This window comes from Eurosta solidaginis, chromosome 2 (assembly GCF_040869045.1).
Source record: "Eurosta solidaginis isolate ZX-2024a chromosome 2, ASM4086904v1, whole genome shotgun sequence".
In the NCBI taxonomy this organism is placed as follows: domain Eukaryota; kingdom Metazoa; phylum Arthropoda; class Insecta; order Diptera; family Tephritidae; genus Eurosta; species Eurosta solidaginis.
In genome coordinates this window covers 132,416,084-132,426,355 of record NC_090320.1, presented here as the reverse complement: position 1 = coordinate 132,426,355, position 10,272 = coordinate 132,416,084, and the positions used below count along the sequence as shown (strand labels likewise).

Here is a 10,272-nt window from a genome sequence, read left to right as displayed (position 1 = left end):
GGGCGTGGCACCGCCCACTTTTAAAAGAAGGTAATTTAGAAGTTTTGCAAGCTGTAATTTGGCATTCGTTGAAGATATCATGATGAAATTTGGCAGGAACGTTACTCATATTACTATATATCTGCTTAATAAAAATTAGCAAAATCGGAGAACGACCACGCCCATTTAAAAAAAAAAATTTTTTTTAAATCCAAATTTTAAAAGAAAAGTTAATATCTTTACAGTATATAAGTAAATTATGTCAACATTCAACTCCAGTAATGATATGGTGCTCCGACCTTTTTCATTTAATTTGTCTAGGATACTTTTAATGCCATACGTCGAACAAAAATTTCCCAATCCCTGTGAAATGTGGGAGAGGCTTAGATTCTACGACGATAACTGTTTTCTGTGAAAAAGGGCGAAATCGGTTGAAGCCACGCCCAGTTTTTATACACAGTCGACCGTCTGTCCTTCCGCTCGGCCGTTAACACGATAACTTGAGCAAAAATCGATATATCTTTACTAAACTCAGTTCACGTACTTATCCGAACTCACTTTATATTGATGTAAAAATGGCCGAAATCCGACTATGACCAGCCCACTTTTTCGATATCGAAAATTACGAAAAATGCAAAAAATGCCATAATTATATACCAAATACGAAAAAAGGGATGAAACATGGTAATTGTATTGGTCTATTGCCGCAAAATATAACTTTAGAAAAAACTTTGTAAAATGGGTGTGACATCTACCATATTAAGTAGAAGAATATGAAAAGGTTTTGCAGGGCGAAATCAAAAGCCCTTGGAATCTTGGAAGGAATACTGTTCGTGGTATTATATATATAAATAAATTAGCGATACCCGACAGATGATGTTCTGGATCACCCTGGTCCACATTTTGGTCGATATCTCGAAAACGCCTTCACATATAAAACTAAGGGCCACTCCCTTTTAAAACCCTCATTAATACCTTTCATTTGATACCCATATCGTACAAAAAAATTCTAGAGTCACCCCTGGCCCCCCTTTATGACGATATCTCGAAAAGGCATCCACCTATAGAACTAAGGCACACGCCCTTTTAAAATACTCATTAACGCCTTTCATTTGATACCTATATCGTATAAACAAATTCTAGAGTCACCCCTTGTCCACCTTTATGGCGATATCTCGAAAAGGCGTCCATCCATAGAACTAAGGCCCACTCCCTTTTAAAATACTCATTAACACCTTTCATTTGATACCCATATTATACAAACGCATTCTAGAGTCAACCCTGGTCCACTTTTATAACAATATTCCGAAAAGGCGTCCACCTATAGAACTAAGGCCCACTCCCTTTTAAAATACTCATTAACACTTTTCATTTGATACCCATATAGTACAAACAAATTCTAGAGTCACCCCTGGTCCACTTTTATCGCGATATCTCGAAAAGGCGTCCACATACAGTACTTAGGCCCACGCCCTCTTAAAATACTTATTAACACCTTTCATTTGATACCCATATTGTACAAACGAATTCTAGAGTCAACCCTGGTCCACTTTTATAACGATATTCCGAAAAGTCGTCCACCTATAGAACTAAGGCCCACACCCTTTTAAAATACTCATTAACACATTTCGTTTGATACCCATATCGTACAAACAAATTCTAGAGTCACCCCTGGTCCACCTTTATGGCGATATCTCGAAAAGGCGTCCACCTATAGAACTAAGGCCCACTCCCTTTTAAAATACTCATTAACACCTTTCATTTGATACCCATATCGTACAAACAAATGCTAGAGTCACCCCTGGTCCACCTTTATGGCGATATCTCGAAAAGGCGTCCACCTAGAGAACTAAGGCCCACGCCCTTTTAAAATACTCATTAACACCTTTCATTTGATACCCATATTGTACAAACGCATTCTAGAGTCACCCCTGGTCCACGTTTATGGCGATATCCCGAAAAGGCGTCCACCCATAGAACTAAGGCCCATTCCCTTTTAAAACACGTATCAACACCTTTCGTTTGATACCCATATTGTACAAACGCATTCTAGAGTAAACCCTGGTCCACTTTTATAACGACATTCCGAAAAGGCGTCCACCTATAGAACTAAGGCCCACTCCCTTTTAAAATACTCATTAACACCTTTCATTTGATACCCATATCGTACAAACAAATTCTAGAGTCACCCGTGGCTCATCTTTATGGCGATATCTCGAAAAGTCGTCCATCTATAGAACTTAGGCCCACGCCTTTTTAAAATACTCATTAATACCCTTCATTTGATACCCATATCGTACAAAATAAATTCTAGAGTCACCCCTGGTCCACCTTTATGGCGATATCCCGAAAAGGCGTCCACCTATAGAACTTAGGCCCACTCCCTTTTAAAATTATCATTAACACATTTAATTTGATACCCATATCGTACAAACAAATTCTAGAGTCAGGCCTGGTCCACCTTTATGGCGATATCCCTAAATGGCGTCCATCGAGAGAACTATGGGCCACTTCCTCTTAAAGTACTCTTTAATACCTTCCATTTGATACACATGTCATACAAACACATTCCAGGGTTACCCTAGGTTCTTTTTATAACATGGTGATTTTCCCTTACTTTGTCTCCACAGCTCTCAACTGAGTATGTAATGTTTGGTTACACCCGAACTTAGCCTTCCTTACTTGTTCTTACTAAGTCTTGTTAGATCTTGGCGTATTCCGCGAAATTTGGTATGAATCTTCTATAATAATTACAAAATGCGACAAATCTTTTTGCTTCATCGGAATTTTCGGGAGTTGGGTAATTTTGAACAATTTAAAATTTATTTGGGTCTGGTAAAATTCCAGTACTTGTGCATTTATGGCCCAGATAAGTAACTTCTTGACTGAAAAATTGACATTTGTCCGGATGTAATTTTAAATTATATTTTCTGCATGTGGAGAATACATCCCGTAAATTTTTAATCATATGTTTTTCGGAGCATCCTAATACGACTAAATCGTCCATGTATAAGAATGCTTGTGATGGTTTTGGACCTGCGAATGCCAATGTCATCATCCTCTGGAATGAGTTTGGAGCTACTTTGAGGCCATAAGGTAATCTTTTGAAACGATAAGTACCGTTATCTGCCGTAAAGGATGTGACGTCCCTTGACTCCGGGCTGTGTTCTATTTGGTGAAATCATGACATTAAATCTAGGCATGAGAAATATTTCGCTTTTCCCAATTGAACTAGAATATCACCTATTCTAGGTAAAGGGAATTTATCAGCTGTCAATTTTTTATTTATTTGTCTGAAATCAACAACTAATCTCCACCTTTTTTCTTCTTTGCCCGGAAGGAATTTTTTAGGTACCAATAAAATAGGACTGTTGTACTCTGAGGTTGATGGTTCAACAATATCATCTTGAATTAGTTTATTTACTTGTTTATTTATTTTATTCTTATGTGCGTGGGGTAGTCTATTATTTTTAATATACACAGGAGTGTTATATTTCAGATGCAACTTTTGTTTGTAAAACATGTTGGTCGTGATTGGTTCTGTTTCTAATGAAAATATATCAATAAATTCTGAGCATAATGTGTTGAGTGATTTACTAGCGAATGGCGGACAATTTTTATTCAATCTTTCTAACATTTCTTTATTATTAGCTTTACAGTGAGGTGTATTTTCAATTATTACATAATCCTCAAAACTTTCTGTTTTGATGTCATAATCTTGAATGATTCCATGCTTATCTGTTTTATTTATTATTCTTATTAAAGCTTGATTTGAGTTTACTATCGTGTTAGCTACAAAAATTCCATCAGTCAATTCTTGATGAGGTACTACTAGTTACTTATTGCGACTATTGATATGAACCTGTCTAATTACTTCGGCTCTTGCGGGTATTGTAATGCTATTGTTTGTTGGTTTATTTGTCATTTTTATAACTATATTTTCTGGGTAATCGTATGGTCGTAGTCTTAGGCTGTCCCCATTTTTATTATAATCTAAAATGCAATTAAATTTTTTAATGAAGTCGAGTCCCAAACCTTCATCACATGGGATTGGGAAATTGTCTTCTACTATGTGAAATTTGTGTCCTATTAAAATAGTATCATCTGTTAGATCTGCTTTTATTGTTCCAAGTGTGCTTGTTATGCCTCGGCCAATACCTATTAAATCTGTGAGTTATTTATTGTGACATTACTGTCAATTTGACCCTTCTTTATTATTGAGATATCCGCTCCTGTATCTATCAGGAAGGTCGAAGTTGACTTATTTAGGGTAGTATTGGAAGATATGTAGCTGTTTAGATGCAAGTTGAATGTGCATATATTATTACCGTTAGAATATACTGTTGGAGTGGAGTTTGCTGGTTTTCCTGTTGGTTTATACTACGGAGATTGCTCGTGTTACTCTGATTGGATGATCTTGATTGACCTCCAAAATTGCGTCTTGGGAAATTATTATTTTGTCTATTACTATTGTTATTATTATATCTGTTAGTATTACCGTAATATCTTCGGTTTTGGTTCCCTCGATAATTATTATTTTGGTAGCTTCTTTGGAAGTTACCTCGGTAATTACCTTGTGAGCGCGTCAAGCGTAACACTGTATTTGGGTTACCCGTGACTTCAGTACAGCTATTCTTGAATTTCGAAATAGCCTCGTTCATAGATGTGAACGTTCCTGCTTACATTATCAGTTAAACTCTTTCGTTAGCCGAGTTCTTACACATGACCTTTACAGCTGATTATGTGGCATATTTGTTTGCCACATCAGGTGCAAGACCATCAGATATGTAAGCACCTTCCAACGATTTTGTTAATTTTTCGATTTCAGCAGTATACTGGTTAGCTGTTTCACTGCGCTATTGGACGTTTCGGAGTTTTGCCGTCAAAACTTCTACAGATTCACCTTTAATTGCTGAACTCAACTTCTGCCTTATTGCTAGTATTGAATTTTCAGTGCTGAAAAGGTTTTTAGCTGTTCCCTTGAGCTTAGTTTTTATCATGGAGACTGCTATGGTCTCGTGAGTATCCTTAATTTGTTCTAGGATATCTAGTGCGTCTAAGAAGCTATGTAAGTTCTCATGTTTACCATCAAACTCAGGTAGAATTGACGAAGCCGTTTTTAAGAATTCTACTGTGGTTTGTGCCATTTTGTCCTTTCTTGTTTGGTATTTTGGTGTCTCTGTTAAAATTTCCTTTTGTTCCTGTTTTTCTTCTTCTTTTTTCCCTACTTCTGGTTCCTCTTCTAAATCGGAGGCTGCCTCCAGCAGGAATGTGCTGAAGTCTATTTCTATTTCCTTCTTGAAACTCGTTGGTACTATGAATTCTATATCATATCTTGCCAGTGAGGATACCAATTTGTCTCTAATGCTGGCAAAAATTTGATATGCTTGATCTTTTCGATTGCCGTCTAGTTTACCGTTTAACTGTTTGATTGTTTTTCCTGTTCTGTTAAATGCTTCAACTATTTTTTACTTTACTTATTACTTTATTACTGTTTCTGCCTTTACTTTTGTATTTTTATTAATACATTTGTAAGATTTTTCTCTTATCGTTTTTTTTTTCTTCTATGAGTAATTTAACGATATCTTCCCAAATGGCAGTTAAAATTTAGTTAAACCTTATCTAAACCGTCGCCGCGGCTGGCATATCGCCTTTTTAGGAATTTATTATGGGTTGAGTAGAGTTTCAGAAGCAAACTGATGCAACTAACTACGCAGATGATTAGAAGCATGATCTTAATAGTATCTAGTGCCTCAGTATGGTCTACTACTTGGATTTAGTTTACAATGTTCGCCGTTGGTTTTCTATTTTTGAATCTTGGCCTCCCATCGTAAAAAAATATGAAGACAAAAAAAAATTTTTTTTTGTTTTTTTTTTCTTTTATTAAAAATTTTTTTTATTTTTTTGTCAATATTTTAATCTGTTCTTCCCATAAATTTGACTTTCCACCTATATAACATTTCAGCTGCTGTTGCGTGTGGGTTTCTAACATTCCATAAGTTTCCAATGACTTTTCAACCAAATTAAAGTTTTTTCCCCATCTACTATTTTAATTTCATTTTTAAGGTCCTCAAGTACGCCTTTTACATAAGTTTTAATATTCCTTGGTCTTTCCACAATTTTAAATCAATCGTTTTACAAAATTGTATTTTATTTTATTTTATTTTTTCAAAAACCTAACGTTAAAATTGCTGGATTCGGTTTTTTATTTTTATAATTATTATTCCTTAATCCCTTAATTTCTTGTTTTAGTTCAATTTTTTCTGCCTGATTAGTGCTTAAATTTATTTTTCATAGATCTTGGCTATTGTTTTTCGAATGCAAAATTGCTTTTCTCCTTTTTTTTCTTTTCAATTTGACCGGCTTTAGACCTTTAGGTTCCTCAATTTTTTGAATCCTATTTCTCTTTCTGTAATCCTTGACTGCTATTGGCTTAGGGCCTTGCTTGGGTTCCTCAGGTGTTTCCTTTTCACCTTCTTGTAAATTTAAATTTAGTTTAACTAATTTGTCGAATATTTGGTTAAATTGGCTTTGATTTTGTATGTCCTCTTCTGGGAACATAGCTCAATAACTAGTATTAGCAACAAAAAGTTTTTACAGCAGAAATTTAAATTTTTGCTTCTCAATAGGCAGCCGTTAAGTTGTCCGAATATTTTCCTGCTTAAAAATAATTCTTAAATTGTCAAAATTAAGCTAATATACGTATTATACTTATACTTATTAGCTGCTACTCTTGAACGCTTCACGATTTCGTTGTCATCCTTGCGCAGGGGCCACGCTGATTTTCTGTGTATCGTTTCAATGTATGTTTTGTTGAGGCCTTCCAATTGCCGCAATTTTTACTGTTGGTGCCCGAATTTAATTATCATTTCTCTTCTTTTTTTTTCTTTTACAAGGCTTAGGCTGTAATCAGCCAGTAAAATCCTTACCAATAAATTAGGCTGAATAATCAGCCAGTAGAATCATAGGCAGGATCGCCATATAAAAGATTAAAATGAAGTAATTGGTTTTGTCAGTTTTTAACATCAATGAGCGAATGCTTTTTATTAAAATATTAAGCTTATTTATACTAAATTATTCTAAACATATTCTTACATACATATTTACTTTAAGCATACATACTTACATGCATATATACCTTAAGCATACATACTTACATACCTACATACAACTCGATACAAAATATGTACCTACACACCTGTGTTGAGTTGTGACTTCTGTGGGAAATGCAACGTTCGCAAATTTCCTGGAATGCAAATTTGGTTTGGTTGTGTGTTGTACACACACCTGTATTAAATCGTGTGAATGGCTATGTCAGCAACAATTATCAGATGCCTTTTTATTTGTTGATGAACATTTAGACTGTTTACAGGGTAGCATATTAGCTGATTTAAATATTTGGCACTAAATTGTTGGCTGTTTAAACTACAGTCCGACGTTGCACCTCCGAAGACCACATCCCTCGGTTCCAATGTGGTCTCTGGTCGTTTCCCTGTGGTTTCCGACAACAATCACGAGTGAGCACGCCTATCTTACCACATGTCCAGCAAAATTATCTTCTTATGCCTCGGCAACCGTATGAAAAGTGACCACCTCTACCGCATCATCTGCACGCCGTTCTTGTGTCTACATATTCTTGTTTTGGCTCTGACCTCTGCTGTTGTTGGACTTCTACTCGCTCCTTCTGTCTTTGTTCTGCCTGGAGACACTGGTACTGATCTTCTTGACGCCGTGGTACGAATGACCTCGTGGTTGGTCACGTTGGTTCGCTGTCAGGAGTAATATTTTCTTAGTTTTGAGTTAAAATTACCAGCTCCTCAAGGTTGCTGACCTCGCTCCGCTTTATGTGTAATTGGTACTCTCTGCGCGAGTTTCTGCGGTTTAGTTTCTGCTCCTCGGTGTAGCCCGCATGACGCACGAGTCCTTGTATTACTAATACATAATCTTTAATTAGCTAACCTTGTCGTTGTACACGCATTCGAATTTCATCTTCCAAATGCGCTAGGTAGCGGGAGCTTAGGAAGAACTTCAGGTATATCTTCTTGAAGGCGTCCCACTCTTGCCAAAACCGGTTGTTGTTCCTGTACCATACGAAGGTTTGTCCTTCAATAACTCCGACAGCGCTTTCGAAATCGTGTTGCGGTTGATTTCGTATCCATCTGCTAGCTCCTCCGCTCTTTCGATGAGTCCTAGGGGATCTTTGCTTCCGTCGTATTTTAATCCCCACTTCCTTACTCTATCCATGGTCGTTGCATATGTGCCAGGCTGCTGAATATAATTTGTCGTTGCGTAAGTACCAGGCTGCTGAATATAATGTATCGGTGGTTGTCCGACTTCCAGTTAATTGGGTGCACCATTTTCCTCTTTTTCATTTACCGGTAAATTTGGATCGCTGCTTGTTTTTGATGCTTGCGAATTTTTTAACCAAATTTGAATCGATCCCGCAAGTTCTCGTTATCCTACTCCTCTTGGAAGAATGCCCCCAGTCGTTTTCTTAGCTCGTCAACCGTTCCGCTATCCTCTATACCAAATTCTGTTCTGTAGGCTACCAGGTCCTCTCGAGTGAGGTAGTATAACCACGATACCTTTACTATTGTTTTGCTTCATAGCATTAGCCCAAAAATGTGAAATCCTTGTTTACCTCTTCGTTGCTGATGCTCTGAAATTATACCTTAAATATTTTTATTTAAGCCTGCTCGGGCGCCAAATGTGGAGGACTTTTCCTTTGGTTTTGCCGGGGTAAGCCTCAGTCCGCCCAGGGTTCCTGAAAAATAAGAAAAAATCCCTACCGGCTCTTCAAAATGAATAACCCTGTTAATTTCGTGTGAAACGTTATAAATATTTATTGGATAAAAATCCTACTTCTCCTCCTAGCTTGTTTCCAAGCTGTGTAAGAGGCGACTGAGGTAAGAAAACCCTCGGTCAACTTCTGCGTTCGAATGGAGTAAAAAGCCTCCAGACGAATACACTTTAGTACAAATGAAGTCAAAACCTTCAGGTGTACTCTTGGTCGGTAGTCATAAAACCTACCAACTCGTATAATTGTCTCCTAAAATCTCTGAATTTTAAAGCGAATTCATCGCCCTTATATACTAATTTTGCACGCAGGCAAACGGTTTCTTTATAATAACAATTTCAATTTAATAATATTAACTGTTCATATGCAAAAGTGAACTATTAAAGTTTGTGGACTGTATAATAAAAATGTGAAATGCACGATTCACTTGTCGGTTGAAGACTGTCTAGCCAAGCCAAATTTTTTTAGTTTCTTTCTCCTTGTTTACATAGTTGCATTTTACAGGGTTGTATTTATTATGCACATTTACAGGATTATAATTTTATGTAGTATATCTAAAGCTTAGGTATAAAAATGGATACAAACTAGTGAATTAAATAGAACAATTACAGACCATCAAATTTTGTGAATACTTCGTATATCGATAGACAACGGACGCAAACATACCGCCCCTCTCGGAAGTATCCACTTTCAACAGTCCATAAATAACGGGCATAACTTAACGATGGGACGTTTAAATGTTCCCCTTGATGTTTTGACTGAAAAAACTCTTACAAGTTCATCTTTGCCTGGATATGTTTCTACAACTTTACCTATACTCCATTTGCTTGGTGGCAATGTATCACCTTTGAGGAGTACAATGTCACCACATTGGATATTTTTGAGTTTTTGGCTCCATTTTGGGCGTTGTTGTAAATGACTTATATATTCTAACGACTATTTTTTCCAAAATTGTTGAACTAATTTTTGTAAATACTGCCAACGGTTTAAACTATTTACCTTGGATTGAGTGTAATCAGTTTCTGGGATAGTCGCCATTGATCTAAGAATTAAAAAATGCCCTGGTGTAATGGGGATCTGGATCACCTTCAAATTTTGTGCAGAGTGGCCGTGAATTAGAACAACACTATTTGGCATAAGACCGTGCATGTCTCTTCGAATTTTGTACTAGCATCTTCGAGAACTCTCTTCAAATGGTACTTTGTACTTTTGACCCCTGCTTCCCACATTACTCCAAAGTGAGGACCATTTGGGGGAATGAAATGCCATTGAATATCTTGTTCTGCCATACCTTTAACGATTTTCTCCTGGTTGTGCCTTTCATGAAAAAAATGCCACAATTCTTTCAACTTCTGATTACAGCCTACAAAATTGGTACCGTTATCTGAGTATATATTCGACGGTTTTCCACGTCTAGCCACAAATCTACGAAGGGTTGCCAGAAACGATGCAGTTGATAGTTCTGATACCAATTCTAAATGTACTGCCTTTGTCAC

At 36.7% G+C, this 10,272-nt stretch overlaps 1 pseudogene; it reads right to left on the bottom strand.

The window, feature by feature from the left end:
- Positions 1–6,705: 6,705 nt before the first annotated feature.
- Positions 6,706–6,806, bottom strand: LOC137242966 (U6 spliceosomal RNA; annotated as a pseudogene).
- Positions 6,807–10,272: the final 3,466 nt, after the last annotated feature.